The following is a 17,248-nucleotide window of genomic DNA, read 5'->3' as shown; positions in this document are numbered from 1 at the left end:
AAGGTGTCTATACAAGATATTACATTACACAAAATATTACATGACACTTAATTTTTTTTTATTTTTTTTTTTTTTTTTGTGGGGGTTGGGGAAATTACCCACTTACTATATCCAAAATTTCATCTAATGAATAGAAGGAGTTGCCATTAAGAAATTTTTTAAATTTCCTTTTAAATGCTATATGGGTATCTGTCAGACTTTTGATGCTATTAGGTAAGTGACCAAAGACTTCCGTGGCAGCATAATTTACCCCCTTCTGAGCCAAAGTTAGATTTAACCTTGAGTAGTGAAGATCATCCTTTCTCCTAGTGTTGTAGCCATGTACACTGCTATTACTTTTGAATTCATTCGGATTGTTAATAACAAATTTCATAAGTGTATCTAAAAAGAAAGATGATGAGACTTACCAAACAAAAGCGCTGGCAGGTCGATAGACACACAAACAAACACAAACATACACACAAAATTCAAGCTTTCGTAACAAACGGTTGCTTCATCAGGAAAGAGGGAAGGAGAGGGAAAGACGAAAGGATGTGGGTTTTAAGGGAGAGGGTAAGGAGTCATTCCAATCCCGGGAACGGAAAGACTTACCTTAGGGGGAAAAAAGGACAGGTATACACTAGCGCACACACACACACATATCCATCCGCATATATGGTGTATATGCGGATGGATATGTGTGTGTGTGTGTGTGTGTGTGTGTGTGTGTGTGTGTGTGTGTGTGTGTGTGTGTGTGTGCTAGTGTATACCTGTCCTTTTTTCCCCCTAAGGTAAGTCTTTCCGTTTCCGGGATTGGAATGACTCCTTACCCTCTCCCTTAAAACCCACATCCTTTCGTCTTTCCCTCTCCTTCCCTCTTTCCTGACGAAGCAACCGTTTGTTGCGAAAGCTTGAATTTTGTGTGTATGTTTGTGTTTGTTTGTGTGTCTATCGACCTGCCAGCGCTTTTGTTTGGTAAGTCTCATCATCTTTCTTTTTAGATATATTTTTCCCACGTGGAATGTTTCCCTCTATTATATTCATATCATAAATTTCATAAGTGAATATATATATTGTGAGGCTACAGTGAAGATCTCTAGCTCTTTAAATAAGTGTCTGCAGGATTACCTTGGATGAGCTCCAGCAATTATTCTGATTACACACTTTTGTGCAATGAACACTCTTTTACTCAATGATGGCTTACCCCAGAATATGATGCCATATGAAAGCAGAGAATGAAAATAGGCATGGTAAGCTAATTTACTCAGATGTATATCGCCAAAATTTGTAATGACTCTAATAGCATAAGTAGCTGAACTCAAACGTTTCAGCAGATCCTCAGTGTGTTTTTTTCCATTTCAACCCCTCATCAATGCATACACCTAGAAATTGTGAATATTCTACCTTAGCTACCAATTTCTGATCGAAGTCTATTTTTATTAATGGTGTCATTCCATTTACTGTGTGGAACTGTATATACTGTGTTTTGTCAAAGTTTAATGAGAGTCCATTTGCAGAGAACCACTTAATGATTTTCTGAAAAACATCATTTACAATTTCACCAGTTAATTCTTGTCTGTTGGGTGTGATAGCTATATTAGTATCATCGGCAAAAAGTACCAGCTTTGCATCTTCGTGAATATAGAATGGCAACCTAAGACAGCTGCTCAGATTGTATCCCAAAATGTCTATTTAGATATGGAACAGCAAAGGACCTGTAACACTACCTTGGGGAACGCCAGAAATCACTTCCGTTTTACTTGATGACTTTGTGTCAGTTACCAGTAACTGTGACCTCTCTGTCAGGAAATCATGAATCCAGGCACGTAACTGAGACGATATCCCATAAGCATACAATTTCACTACAAGCAACTTGTGTGGTACATTGTCAAAACCCTTCTGGAAATCCAAAAATATGGAATTAATTTGAAATCCTTGTCCGTATCAATCAACACTTTGTGCGAGTAAAGAACTAGTTGTGTTTCACAAGAATGGTGTTTTCTAAATCCTTGTTGACTGTGGGTCAATAGACAGTTTTCTTCGAGGTAATACATGTTCGAACACAATGTATGTTACAAAATCTTGCTGCATATCGATGTTAATGATATGGGCCTATAACTTGGTGGATTACTCCTACTACCTTTCTTGAATATTGGTGTGACCTGTGCAACTTTCCAGTCTTTGGGCACAGATCTTTCATCGAGCAAACGGTTGTATGTGATTGTTAAGTATGGAGCTATTGAATCGGCATACTCTGAAAGGAAACTAACTGGTATACAATGTGGACCGGAAAACTTGCTTTTGTTAAGTGATTTAAGTTGCTTCACTACTCCAAGGATATCTATTTCTACATTACTCATGTTGGCAGCTTTCTTGATTCGAATTTGGCATATTTACTTTGTCGTCATTAGTGAAGGAATTTTGGGAGGCTGTGTTTTGTAACTCTGCTTTGGCAGCACTGTCTTCGATAGTATCTCCACTGCTATTGCAGAGAGAACGTGTTGATTGTGTCTTGCCACTGGCGTACTTCACATACGGCCAGAATCTCTTTGGATTTTTTGCCAGGTTTCAAGGCAAAGTTTTGCTGTGGAAACTATTATAAGGATCTTGCAAGCCCATGCTAAATTTCAAGCTTCTGTAAAAGATTGCCAATTTTGGAGATTTTTGTGTCTGTTTAAATTTAGCAGTGTGTGTGTGTGTGTGTGTGTGTGTGTGTGTGTGTGTGTGTGTGTGTTGCCAATTTTGGAGATTTTTGTGTCTGTTTAAATTTAGCATGGTGTGTGTGTGTGTGTGTGTGTGTGTGTGTGTTTTCAACAGTGTTCTGACACATTTTGTGTCCCAAGGAGGATCAGCTCCATCGTTTGTTAATTAATTTGGTGTAAATATCTCCATTGATGCTGGTCTACACTTACATTATTAATTTGGAAGGAGTGGAGATTGCGTCTCAGGGAGGCGTCAAGTGAATTTTTATCTGCTTTTTTGAATAGGTATATTCTTCGTTTATGTTTGGAAGATTTGGGGGTTACAATATTCAGTCTTGCTACGATAACCCAGTGTTCGCTAATCCCTGTATCCGTTTTGGTGCTTGTTATTAGCTCAGGATTATTTGTTGCCAACAGGTCAAGTGTGTTTTCACAGCTGTTTACTATTTGTGTGGGCCCATGAACTAACTGCTTGAAATAATTTTCGGAGAATGCGTTTAGCACAATTTCAAATGATGTTTTATATGTACCTCCAGAATTAAACATTTATTTTCACTAACGTATTGAGGGTAAATTAAACTCACCAGCAACTAAAATTGTACGAGTTGGGTACATGTTTGAAATCAAACTCAAGTTTTCTTTGAACCTTTCAGCAATTGTGTCACCTGAACTGGGAGATCTGTAAAAGGATCCAATTATTATTTTATCCCCATTACCAAGAATGACCGCTACCCATACTAACTCACAGGAACTATGTACTTTAATTTCGCAACAAGGTAAACTACTTCTAACAGCAACAAACACGCCCCCGTGAATTCCCTATAAGCACTATATTGTAAATTAAACATAATTATCTAAGTTATCAATTAGTAAGTTAATCAGTCATTGCTGCATGTCATTTTGCACAGAAAAATTAAGGTAACAAAAGTATGTAGTCAAAGTCTAGAATCTAAAAATGGTTATTACAAAATCTGTGATGGAAAATGGTATTAGCCCAGACAGTAAAGTTTAATTATTGTCAAAGATAATTAGTTTTTGGTGATTTAACACACTTAACAGGAAAGTCAGAATGCTTAACGTTCAAGTGGTGTAGCTCACTATGTAATTATGCTTATTAACTCATAGATTTTTGCATTTGATAAACTATAATGTTATTTTCATTTAACTGTAACTTTTAATTAAATGAGCCATAATGAAAATTAATTACACAAATGGGATCAAAGCACTTGAAATAAAAATCTGAGTAAAAAATTTAATTATAAATCAGTCAAAATAGGAAGTTGAGGTTTTTAAGTAACTGTTACATGTTCCTGGGCAAATGTGTCAAAAATAAGATCAAAATCAGTGAAAAATTGGTTATTTGTGGGAGAGGAGGGGTAAAGAGATGGAAAGAATCCACCTGCTTTGTCACAACATCTAGTGTGATTGTGATTACTAAACATCCAAATGAAATATTACTATACGGCTTTATTTTAACAATGCATCCTTTCAAGTAAAGCTAAAAGACCAGAGTGAGTATTGTTTTATATTTGATATCACAAGAAGCAATGGAATAATTAAAATTCAGCAGCAATAAAAGATACTCTTAGCACTTCTGAGTGTTAACGATGCACAACAGGAACTCTGAAAAATCGTACGTAGCAACTAATATTTTCGAGATATTACAGTTACTTATAACACTACTTCAAAACACAAGATTTGCTTCTTTGATGGCTTCACAAAATGCTGATTTCTGTGAAAATTATAGATTATGTTGGTCCAAAACAAATGGTGTCAGTTTCATTCACTTTTGACATGCCCTATATGGTATTTTGTCAGCTTGTGTGATAAACCATATATCATAATACACATTTGAAGAGTAGAAATGGAAAACATTTTAAGCATCATTTTAGCAACATTAGGAAAAAAGACAGATTGCTACTCCCCCTGAAGATGGCCTGTTGAACTGCAAAGAGGCACAATAAAAAGACCCTGCCTAGTGGACCTTTTCAACTTGTCACATCCCTCACAACTCACTACCGTTACTCAAAATCCAGAGCCTAAATAATCCCGGAACATAGTTTTTAACCTTTCCACCAAAATCCTCAGTCCCACAGAAGTTTCGGTCCTATCCAAAGGCCTCACCTTTAGCCCTTCACCCTCATTTAACCATGGTGGACATACCAAAGACCTATCCTCCTTTTCCTTATTCCTGTAAAGGAAACACTTGCCACTAATCCCTACAACCAAAGTCAGTCCTGCCTCTCCCAGTTTGTTTCACCATCCAACTGTGATCCTCCTCCCGCCCTATATAACTACCCTATGGTCACCTTATAGGAATTTCTTACTTCCAATTTGGCCTCACCATTCTTCTCTAGGTCCCGTCCTAAGTACAACCACCTTTCAGTGGAGGAATGAACAGCCATACACAGTCTCAAAACAGATCCTGACTTAATAATCCTTCCTGCAAACAAGGGCTCCACCACTGTTTTAATGAGTCACAGCAACAATCTGGCTAAATGCATTTGCCACTTGTCTGACATGTCCACCTGCCATAGTGAACCCATCCCAGAAGTTTAACATAACCCCCAATCCATGCTTAAATCCTTAGGCCCTTGCCAGAACCTCTCCTCTGAACCAATTTCCCTACATACACACTTTCTAAAAGTTCCTCAAAATTCACGAACCGAACAATGCTGGATGCCCCATTGTAGCTAGTTATTGTGCCACCAGTGAAAGTATTTCAACCCTCATTGAGAAACACCTCCAGCCAATTGCCTGAAATCTAGGCTCCCACAACAAAGATACCAACCACTTCCTTCACTGTCTCTTCACCATCCACACCTCTTTACCTCCTGGTTCCCTACTGCTCACTGTTGACTCCACTTCCTTAAGCACCAAAATCCCTCTTGCCCATGGTCTTGTTACAACTGAACACTACATCTCCCAGTGTCCTTAAGGCTCAAACACATTACCTCATTCACCTATCTACCTTTATCCTAACACGGAACTACTACTACTTTGAAGTAAATCCTCAGCTCAGTCATGGGCAACCACATGGCACCATTCTATGCTAACCTGTTCATAGACCATCTAAAGGAAACTTTACAGGGCATGCCACCTTGTTGGAGGTGCCTTCAGTGCTGGGTGGGAGGGCTTACGTGCTCTGTCAAAGTCTAGAGCTATGCTGGCGGTATCATAGCTAATGGTAGGGTCACCCGAGCCAAAGTGGTCTTGACAGAGGAGCCAGACAACACGTGTCCCACAATATAAGACAGGGAGGGTTCTAGAGACGTAGTGAAGCCAACTTCAGTAAAGGAGTAAACCTGATACAAATCCTGGTACTCCAACTTGGGGGTTGGGCAGGTGGCTAACAACCCCTTTCTGTAAATAAAAAAATGTCCAGAAACTTCAAAGTAAAGAAGCCGGACTGATACATGGACAGTGACACAGCTCTGTTAAAGGGAAGGGCAAAGGCAAATAAAAAAGGAACCTTGAATGTAAGAGCATTATACGGGAGGAGGAGCAAGGAGCTGAGGTCACTGCTACAACACCTCAGTAAAACCAAGGCAGGACAGGAATAGCTGCCCTACATTAAATGCGATGTAATAGACACGGAGTGCTTGATATGGGAAGCTGGATAATTTTTTCTCATGGTACAGAGAGTAACAATAAATTTGTTACAGGGTCTGCAGCAAGACAGAAATTTAAATACATAGTGGGTGGATTTACTGGAAAAATCTAGAATCTCACAAATAAGATTGAAGGCCTGATTCGCAAATGACGAGGATAAAGATAACTTCTCTGAGAACCTCGAGGGAGCCTATGATGGTTGCCCTGTGCATAATGTTAAAATAATACATGTATACATATCTGACTTCCACTCATGGACTCTAACACTCGACTCCTGCTCACCCACTTGCACATTGTTGACTGCACTGCAGTCTTTGCTTTAGTTTATGACCACTGTGGAGAGCGTATGATCGATACTATGTAAGGCTACAGCTATGTAAGGGTACTGTATCCTTGCATATCCCCACCAAAATAACTCTTTAATTTGATAAAATATAATGGTGACATTAGATTTGAATAGTCAAGTTTAAAAATATATAGGAAGACAAAAAGGGGAAAAAAATGTAAAATTTACAATTACAGTAATTATAACCAGTGCTGTAACGTCCCTTTGAAATAGCATGGCTAAATGTGACACATTAATAACAGTTGTCTGTTAGTGTTTCCTGTTCATGTAATTTGCCTTAATGAATTGAATATTTATCATTATATTGTCACTGTATTGAATGAATAGAAACCAAATAAATGTGATTCAAAAGTAAACAAAATAATAAACGGACAGCCCTAACTACTACACAATATTGACATGAAAGTATTCTGTTACTAGCCCACATAAATCTACACTCATAGTGGTAGCATAGTTTGAAAATACAATACTGTTAGATTTTGGCATACAGTTTACAGGGTTAGAAGTACAAGAAATTTGACAGAAAACACATACCTTGGAAAGTAATCCATAAACAAATAATCACATTGGAAAACACTTTTTTTATGTAGCACGTCATATTCTTGTTGTAAATCATTTATCTAATTACGCTGCTGTAGGGCCCTACCTATATGTTGAGTCGTAAGTCACACGTAAACACACTGGTTCATGGTGTACTGGGCTGTGGTATCAACGCCACCGGGGATACACGACCACAAGAAGAATCATGTACTCTGCTTCTTCACTGTCCTATATGGTGCGATGCAAAACACATTTATTCGTAGCTTTCAATGAATTATAGGGCTGTGGCATCGAAGCCCCTGAGGACTGTAGACTCGTTGTCTCTGCAGATTTGTAGAATTGTTCTAACAGCATCATAACAGCAATTCCTGCGCCATGAAACTTGTTGATCAGTTGGCCACTGACGTCAGCATTCCATGGTTCCATGCTCCACACAGCTCGCCAACCTGACAAGCTAGTGCAGAGCTGGAACAAGCGACAGTCGCATTGCGTGCTAGGTCTTCAGAGGTGTTGGCAGCTCCACTGCTGCAGTATAGACAAGTGACGATGGTGCTGGGCGTGCATTGCTTCATGTCAATGGCTCCAAGAGGCTCGCCAACATACAAACACAAAAGGGAATTATGGCAGTGGGGAACAAAACACACACTGCGCACACACATAAAATAGTCTGTAGTAAACACAACACCCATGCCACATGTGCCTGTTATTGTTTATGGACGTGTCTCTGACTGAAGCACTTTACAATGTTTACTTGATGACACAGAATGTTTAAAACTGATTGCACCTGACTCACAGTAGTTACCTACTACTGTTCACTATAACTTACTCGCAATAGCTACCGATTGTTGTCCAATTACTTTCAAACAGACAAAATTTTATGTTCACAAAGAGCATCCCTTGTCTTGCAACACTTCTTACAGATGATACAGTTTAATGTTTTCTACATTTTGTAGGCTATGATACTGACCTGACTGCACCATTTCAATTTCAACGGAATTAGGGTGCACAAATTTTCTAATTTTGAATGGTCCTTGCTAGTAGTGATGAAATTTTGTTCTCTCTCAATTTACACTTGATGATTTCGTTTGAGTTCTAATGAGCACTAAATCACTGACTTGGTATGTAATGAGCTTCACTACCTTGTCATGTGCCAGCTTCCATTCTTCTGCTTGTTTCTTCATCGTTTCCAATGCGATTTTAAAGCGCTCCTCTTGCGTAATTTCCTCTTCGTTTGGAAAGGAAATGTATTCATAAAAGGTACTGTCAGGTTTCTTTCCAAAGGGAACTGTACATGGCGGCAATCATGTCAAATCATGTGACAAACTATAAAGTACTGTTTCAAAATCTGTCAATCGTTCTACCCATCTTTTATGTTTCTTCCCATAATGTGCACGAAATAAATGTCAGAGTTCACGCATTTGGCGTTCAGTCAGGTTGGATGTGGGCCTGGAAGATGAAATTGCAATGTGCCGAATACCTTTATTGTTAACAAAATCTTCCCACAGGTGTGACCGAAATTGTGGACTATTGTCTGATAAAATGCACTCTGGCTTGACAGTATTTACAAAGTATTCTTCCCCGAGTGTCTTGATTAGGATCTTAATGTTGGCTTTCCTGGGTGGGTAAAGGAATACAAATTTTGAAAAGACATCCATCACAACCAAAATTTGAGTGAAATTTCCTTTTGAGCTGGGTAGTAGTCCATAGAGATCGAGAACTGAAATTTCTTTGTTAACACCTTCCCTTTTTGCCAATGGTATCACATGTGGTTTACTAGGGAATGGTTCACGATCCTTCACTTTAATTTTACAAACTCATTCATTGATTAATCCCGCTATCTTTGAAAATATGTCGACGTAGCATCTCAGTACTTCCTAAATTTTTCTCGTTCTGCTTAAGATCAAGGAACAAGCTAGCCTGTGTAGTGAACTTTTCCAACCAATCCATTGCCCATTAAATGTCTGTGTGAAGTGTTCTCAGACATTTCAGAGAAAATGGGCTAGTGCACCATCAAGCATGAACAATGTCTTCAGCCATCGAGGGAATGGCACTCCTGCAGGACAGACAAGTCGTGTGATAGAAACCGACAATATCTTGCATCAGTCAACCTGTTTGGTATTATATAAGGCCCTTGTGGCGTTCGCTGTGTTATTCAGTGGTTTGGTATTTAAGTAATTGGTAAATGAAAATGATAATCTTATTTCATTACAGTGAGTAATTACAAAATAATTTTTTCTCCTGGCTAAAGATTTGGTCAAGTTGCTTAAGAACTCCAAGTTAACATTGCGTTAAAGTGTTGTCTGTAAGTTGTGTGAGTGTCACTAAATCACAGTTCATACTACTGATTTATACAACTATTTGATGGAAACAGTTATCTTCAGCAAAATGATCATTAAAACCACCGAATATCAGCCGCGCACAACAATGACGTATGTTACCTGAAACAACTCGTGCGTAATTAATTTCGGCTCCATCCATCAGCAAGAAAAGTTTGTTATATGGATCGTGCTATGAGCACTATTTTTTAAAGAACCAATCTGATTCGAATTATTTTCATTAAAATGAGTTCAGGACCACCAGTGCACATTTATTTTTATACATTTTTATTACCTTCGGCATTAATGTCTGCAGAGTTGCGTAATTTGAATTTGCCACTGAGATAATTGTTAAGATGGTGGCAGACAATTGACAGAGACTTTCTATTGTTGGAGCAGATTTCCTTTTAACAGGTTAAGTATTTGAATTAATGCTTATTAAACTGTACTTTTATATTGTGCACTATTTAGACTAGTTTTCATCAAGCAAACCTTTGATACTTTTGTAAGAAACACAGGTAAAAATGCGATACAAATCACTATCATCAATGGCTGTGCTCCTTGCAGTGCAAAGAAATACTTAACACAGATAATGCTTATTGAGAGAGGAATTAAAGTTACAAATAATTATTCACTCATGTTTATAATAATAATGAACTCTATTCTCAAGTAATAATTAACAAATAATTACAATTTCTTAACAGACCTCAGTTTGATATGCGTCTCGCGTCCACAACCTACAAAAGCCAACCGAAAAAAGGTAAAACCAAAGGAAGATGAACGCAGATCATGAAAGGAATTTACAATTATCATTGTCTTTGTATGATACACATCAATATGTCCAATTACATCATAAAATATTATATAAATAATTAATATTTATCATCGTTTTGTTTTATTTCACTGTTTTTCTATAGGTTGGATAGATAATGTTTATATTTCTTAGAGGCATAATTTCCTCTCGTCACACTGTAGCTAAAATTTATCTTGTGGATGTTACACCCTGTTAGTATCACCAATGATTCCTGCCCATAAATTAATTGAAAACTGGCACTGATGCAGTGCTTCTTCACCTATGTCGTGTGGATTTACACCACCGCACATGTGCTGGTTATGAAAATTGACAATCCTATCTCACGTGAAACCAGCCTCATCTGTTAACATTTTCTTTGATGTGAAAAGTGGATTTTCACCGTATCTTTGCAACAGCGATTGGCAGATCTGCATTCTGGCAGGCTGATCTTGTGGCTGAAGGGCTTGAACGTGCTATACATTATATACCAATTGTTCATCCAAGATTTCACAGACTAGAGGATGACTAACTCCAGTAGGTGTTGGACTTCTTCCGCTCATTGCAATACTCCTCTCCACAGCAGAAGTAAGAGTGGTACAAGGTCTGCCCCAATCCGCCGTTATTGGAGCCCGAGTCTGCTGTCACAGATAAAGACAGCTAAGTACCATATATTTCAACAGATATAAGACGGTTCAAGCATTTAAAAAAAAAGCACTCAAATTGGGGTAGTCTTACGTGACAAATATAAAACATAGACTGAAATTTATATAAATTCAAATCATTATAAAAGAAATCATTCATCCATGCATGTAAAATGCTGCAAAATCCTCACAATCATCATCTAACGAAAGCAGCTCCTCAGGTACATCCTCACTTTCATTGTTGAGAAGTTCGTTATACGGGTCCCGTTCTACACCATGTGAATCGATTTCCACTTCATCATCAGTATCTGATAACAAACTGTCCTCAGTGCCATCCATAGCACTGGAAATTCCACACTTTTTGAAGGATTTAATCACTATTTCCATTTTCACTTTTTCACATGATTTGATCATGAAATCACTCAAAACCTCAAGTGATGCAGTCTGCACAGCTCCATCTTTTGTATGTGACTTTTCGCCACTCATCATCCACTTGTCCCATTGTTCACACATATGGTTTTGAATTGTTTATTCAGAGATATGTTTAAAGGTTGTAGCATCAAAATCAAACCATCCGGTATCATAGCAATCTTGGTATTGCTTCGTGCTATGTGATTTTTGGTGTTATCAGTTACGTGATTGCGAAACATGCCTCCATACTAACAAACTTGGTTGATTTTGTAGAGCACCTGGTCGCCTCTGCCACACATTTTACATCCATAATTTTACACCATTCTTGTCCATCCAGCCATCCCTTTTTGTGAAAATATATAAAAATGTCTGGTGGAAATTTATTTTAGGAATGTTTTCCTCTTGAAAATAGCTTTGTTCCATGTGCCATGCATGTTAATACTACAGTAAATCTGGTCTTTTCATTATCTGTACTTCTGACTTAAACAGTTTTTATGTCTTTTGTTTCCACAGAGCTGTTGTTTATCATATAAAAGTTCATTGGTGTTTCATACAAATTTCCCAATATAAGATAGTGGAAGTTCTATTTTTACCTCATATGAATAACAAACTTACAAAAATTCGTAGCTTTATGGTTGAGGTGTTTCGATAATTTTTGTGCAGTTTTTGTTTTCTTCCATGTTAGTAGTTGTTGTTAGAGGTGCATCTTTTTTAGATTGAAGTCAGCTGATAGGTATACCTGTGTAAAGGAGTCCCTCTAACTAAGGCTCACCTTCAGAGGATGTCGTGTTTCCAAGTAGAGAAGGAATTAGCATATTTCATCAAAATGTAAGAGGTATTAGAGATAACGTTAGTGAACTGCTTTTAGATGTTGACTATGAAATTATTGGTATGTTGGAGCACCACTTAAATAATCTGGCAGTTCAGAGGTTTCCTTTACCAGGATACAGATTAGCTGGCTGTTTTCCAGGAGTTCCTTGCGGGGTGGGGGAGTGGCTATGTACATAAAAAACAATATTCCATTTGAGTCCATAGATGTATCACGCCACTGCACTGAACAGATATTCGAATGTTGTGCAGGTGCAGTTGAATTTAGTGAAACTAAACTTCTAATTGTTGTTGTTTGTAGGTCCCCTAACTTTGACTTCAGAGCATTTCTGTTCAAGCTAGAGAAGTAGGAAGTACCAAAAATTAGTTATACATGGTGACTTCAATAAAACTTTTTTATATGATGGAGCAAGAAAAAGGATGTTGGTAGATCTCCTAAATTCATATGATCTGATGCAGACTGTGTTTTTTCCAACTAGGGTGCAGGGGAACAGTAGCACAGCCATAGACAATATTTTTATTCATTCTTCATTACAAGATGAATGGCCTTTCAGACCATGATGCACAAATTTTAACACTAAAAGGCTTTTGTACTCAAACAAATGTCACATGTAATTACAAACTATGTATGAAAGTTAATACAACAGCAATAGAGAGTTTCTTAAACCTCATCAAGGAACAAGAGTGGCAGGATGTTTATAGTGCCATTAACATAGATGATAAATATAATGGTTTCCTTAACACATTTCTCATGCTCTTGGAGAGTTGCTTTCCATTTGAACATTCTAATTGGGGTACTAGCAGTAATAGTCAGCCCGGGTTGCTGACTAGTGGGATAAGGATATCGTGTAGAACAAAGTGGGAATTATATCAAAATGTTAGAAGTAGTCGCAATCAAGCTACATAGCCCATTACAAACAGTATTTTAAGGTGCTTAGAAATGTTATTAGGAAGGCAAGGAGTGTGTGGTATGCAAATAGAATAGCTAATTCACAGGATAAAATTAAAAACCATATGGTCAGTTGTGAAGGAAGTGTCTGGTCATCAGCACAATGTCGATGATATAAAGTCAGTTCATAGTAAATATATTTCTGTTACTGATAAATCAGATATATGTACAGTTTTTAACAGTCATTTTCTGAGCATTGCTTGTTGTTGTTGTGGTCTTCAGTCCTGAGACTGGTTTGATGCAGCTCTCCATGCTACTCTGTCCTGTGCAAGCTTCATCTCCCAGTACCTACTGCAACCTACATCCTTCTGAATCTGCTTAGTGCATTCATCTCTTGGTCTCCCCCTACGATTTTTACCCTCCGCGCTGCCCTCCAATACTAAATTGGTGATCCCTTGATGCCTCAGAACATGTCCTACCAACCGATCCCTTCTTCTGCTCAAGTTGTGCCACAAACTTCTCTTCTCCCCAATCCTATTCAATACTTCCTCATTAGTTATGTGATCTACCCATCTAATCTTCAGCATTCTTCTGTAGCACCACATTTCGAAAGCTTCTATTCTCTTCTTGTCCAAACTATTTACCGTCCATGTTTCACTTCCATACATGGCTACACTCCATACAAATACTTTCAGAAATGACTTCCTGACATTTAAATCTATACTTGATGATAACAAATTACTCTTCTTCAGAAACGCTTTCCTTGCCATTGCCAGTCTACATTTTATATCCTCTCTACTTCGACCATCATCAGTTATTTTGCTCCCCAAATACCAAAACTCCTTTACTACTTAAGTGTCTCATTTCCTAATCTAATTCCCTCAGCATCACCCGACTTAATTCGACTACATTCCATTATCCTCGTTTTGCTTTTGTTGATGTTCATCTTATATCCCCCCTTCAAGACACCATCCATTCCATTCAACTGCTCTTCCAAGTCCTTTGCTGTCTCTGACAGAATTACAATGTCATCGGCGAACCTCAAAGTTTTTATTTCTTCTCCATGGATTTTAATACCTACTCCGAATTTTTCTTTTGTTTCCTTTACAGCTTGCTCAATATACAGATTGAATGACATCGGGGAGAGGCTACATCCTTGTCTTACTCCCTTCCCAACCACTGCTTCCCTTTCATGTCCCTCGACTCTTATAACTGCCACCTGGTTTCTGTACAAATTGTAAATAGCCTTTCGCTCCCTGTATTTTACCCCTGCCACCTTTAGAATTTGAAAGAGAGTATTCCAGTCAACATTGTCAAAAGCTTTCTCTAAGTCTACAAATGCTAGAAACGTAGGTTTGCCTTTCCTTAATCTTTCTTCTAAGATAAGTCGTAAGGTTAGTATTGCCTCACGTGTTCCAGTATTTCTACGGAATCCAAACTGATCTTCCCCGAGGTCGGCTTCTACTAGTTTTTCCATTCGTCTGTAAAGAATTCGTGTTAGTATTTTGCAGCTGTGGCTTATTAGACTGATTGTTCGGTAATTTTCACATCTGTCAGCACCTGCTTTCTTTGGGATTGGAATTATTATATTCTTCTTGAAGTCTGAGGGTATTTCGCCTGTTTCATACATCTTGCTCACCAGATGGTAGAGTTTTGTCAGGACTGGCTCTCCCAAGGCCATCAGTAGTTCCAATGGAATGTTGTCTACTCCGGGGGCCTTGTTTCGACTCAGGTCTTTCAGTGCTCTGTCAAACTCTTCACGCATTATCGTATCTCCCATTTCATCTTGATCTACATCCTCTTCCATTTCCATAATATTGTCCTCAAGTACCTCGCCCTTGTATAAGCCCTCTATATACTCCTTCCACCTTTCTGCTTTCCCTTCTTTGCTTAGAACTGGGTTTCCATCTGAGCTCTTGATGTTCATACAAGTGGTTCTCTTATCTCCAAAGGTCTCTTTAATTTTCCTGTAGGCAGTATCTATCTTACCCCTAGTGAGATAAGCCTCTACATCCTTACATTTGTCCTCTAGCCAGCCCTGCTTAGCCATTTTGCACTTCCTGTCGATCTCATTTTTGAGACGTTTGTATTCCTTTTTGCCTGCTTCATTTACTGCATTGCTTATGAATTAATTAAGAATTTAGTTTCTACAGGGCATCACATAACTTTCTTGGAAAATGCCTGTCCGAGATTCGTGTCTGAAAAACACCTATGTGATACAAACAAGGGGGAGATTGAGTCAATAATTAAATCACTGAAGACTAAGGACTCTCATGGTTACGATGGAGTTCCTAGCAGAATATTAAAGTGCTGTGCTGCACATATTAGCTCTGTATTTAGCCATATTTGTAATTTTTCCTTTAAGAATGGTCAGTTTCCTGAAAGATTAAAGTACTCAGTAGTGAAGCCACTTTATAAAAGGGAGAAATGGATAATGTAGACAATTTTAGGCCTGTTTCTATGCCAACAGTATTTGCTAAGTTATTCAAAAGGCTGTGTATGTAAAAAAGATCATTTTATATCACATGATTTGCTATCAAATGTACAGTTTGGCTTTAGAAGTCTTTTAACAACCAAAAATGCTATATTCTCTTTTCTCTGTGAGGTACTGAATGGGTTAAACAGAAGGTTTCGAATGCTAGGCATCTTTTTTGATTTAACTAAGGCGTTTGATTGTGTTGATCACAAAATATTGCCCCAGAAGTTGGACCATTATGGAATACGGGGGGTAGCTCATAATTGATTCATCTCTAACTTTAGCAACAGACAGCAAAAGTTCATTATTCACAATGTTGATAATGACTGTGATGTGGGGTATGAGTGGGGTATGGTCAAGTGAGGGGTGCCCCAGGGATCAATGTTGGGGCCACTACTGTTCTTTATTTATATAAATGATATGCCCTGTAGTATTACGAGTAACTCTAAAATATTTCTATTTGCTTATAGAACTAGTTTAGTAGTAAAGGATGGTGTGTGCAACATTGGCTCGGTTTCAAATAGTGCAGTTCATGACTTGTAGAAAATAAACTAATGCTAAATCACAGTAAGACACCGTTTTTACAGTTTTTAACACACGGTTCAACAGAACCTGACATTTTAATTTCACGGAACGGGCATGTGATTCGTGAAACTGAACAGTAAGACTTAATGCTTGCATTTTTACAATTCGAATGGTATCTGAAGTGAGTGATCATTTGGCACGAAAATTATGCCATATGGTATTATACTTTGGAGTAACTCTTCCCATTCTAAAAGTATATTTTTGGCTCAGAAATGGGTGGTTCGGGCAATAAGTGGTGTAAGTTCACGAACCTCTTGTCAACCCCTGTTCACGAGTCTGGGTATTTTGGCATTGGACTCTCAAAAAAAAAAAATTCCTTACTGTTATTTCTTGTTGACAGTATTAACTTATTCCCAAGAATAAACAGCTTTCACTCAGTTAATACTCAGCAGAAATCAAACTTGCAATTGGATCAGACTTCCTTAACTCTTGTGCAGAAAGGTGTGCAGTATACTGCTGCATCCATTTTCAGTAAGCTGCCACTCAAATTCAAAAATCTTAGCAGTAATCCACGTGCTTTCAAATTGAAACTGAATAGTTTCCTCATGCGTCACTCCTTCTATTCTGTCGAGGAGTTCCTTGAAGAGTTAAGCTTATTGTACTGTTGATTGCATTTACTTAAACTTATGGACTGACATTTTTCGGGTTCATAAACATTTATTTGTAACTGTTATTACTTTTATGTTGTAATTTCATGTACTGACAGACTGATGACCTCAGCTGTTAAGTCCCATAGTGCTCAGAGCCATGTACTGACACGTTCCATGACCTTGGAGATTTGCTCCTCAATTTGGTCCTATGGAACTTGATGTGTAAATAAGTAAAGCTACTACATTTCTTTTAATTTTTTGTGAAACAGTTGCACAAACCTACTGGTGATGTAAATTATTTGCTGTGCTCTGGATTGGCTCATGCCCACTTCAATGCAGTTATGTCACTGTTCTTGTACCCATTCTACAACAGTACTTTCTAAATCTAGGCAGAAAGTTATTCCTCTCCTCATAGAACACTTTTTAATTTTTTTAAAAATAGCATCTTCACTCTTTCGCCAGTCTCTTACCATCATCTCTATTATATCGAAAGCCCTTTTTGCAGCACAGTTGTTCAATTCTTTAGCCTGTTTTATGACCT

At 38.0% G+C, this 17,248-nt stretch overlaps 1 protein-coding gene across 7 annotated transcripts in view; it reads left to right on the top strand.

Moving 5' to 3' along the window:
* LOC126188953 (uncharacterized) overlaps positions 1 to 17,248 on the top strand; it is a 267,426-nt gene that overhangs the window by 231,414 nt on the left and 18,764 nt on the right. Inside the window, exon 5 of one of the 7 annotated variants that reach the window (XM_049930713.1) lies at positions 10,199 to 10,309. The exons of the other annotated variants lie outside the window; for them this stretch is intronic. The gene's annotated coding sequence lies outside the window, so the exon portion shown is untranslated. Of the gene's footprint in view, positions 1 to 10,198; positions 10,310 to 17,248 lie in introns of those variants that run through there. 7 annotated transcript variants of the gene reach the window in all.

Source organism: Schistocerca cancellata, chromosome 5 (genome assembly GCF_023864275.1).
Source record: "Schistocerca cancellata isolate TAMUIC-IGC-003103 chromosome 5, iqSchCanc2.1, whole genome shotgun sequence".
NCBI classification, from domain to species: domain Eukaryota; kingdom Metazoa; phylum Arthropoda; class Insecta; order Orthoptera; family Acrididae; genus Schistocerca; species Schistocerca cancellata.
This window is presented reverse-complemented; position numbering and strand designations above follow the sequence as displayed.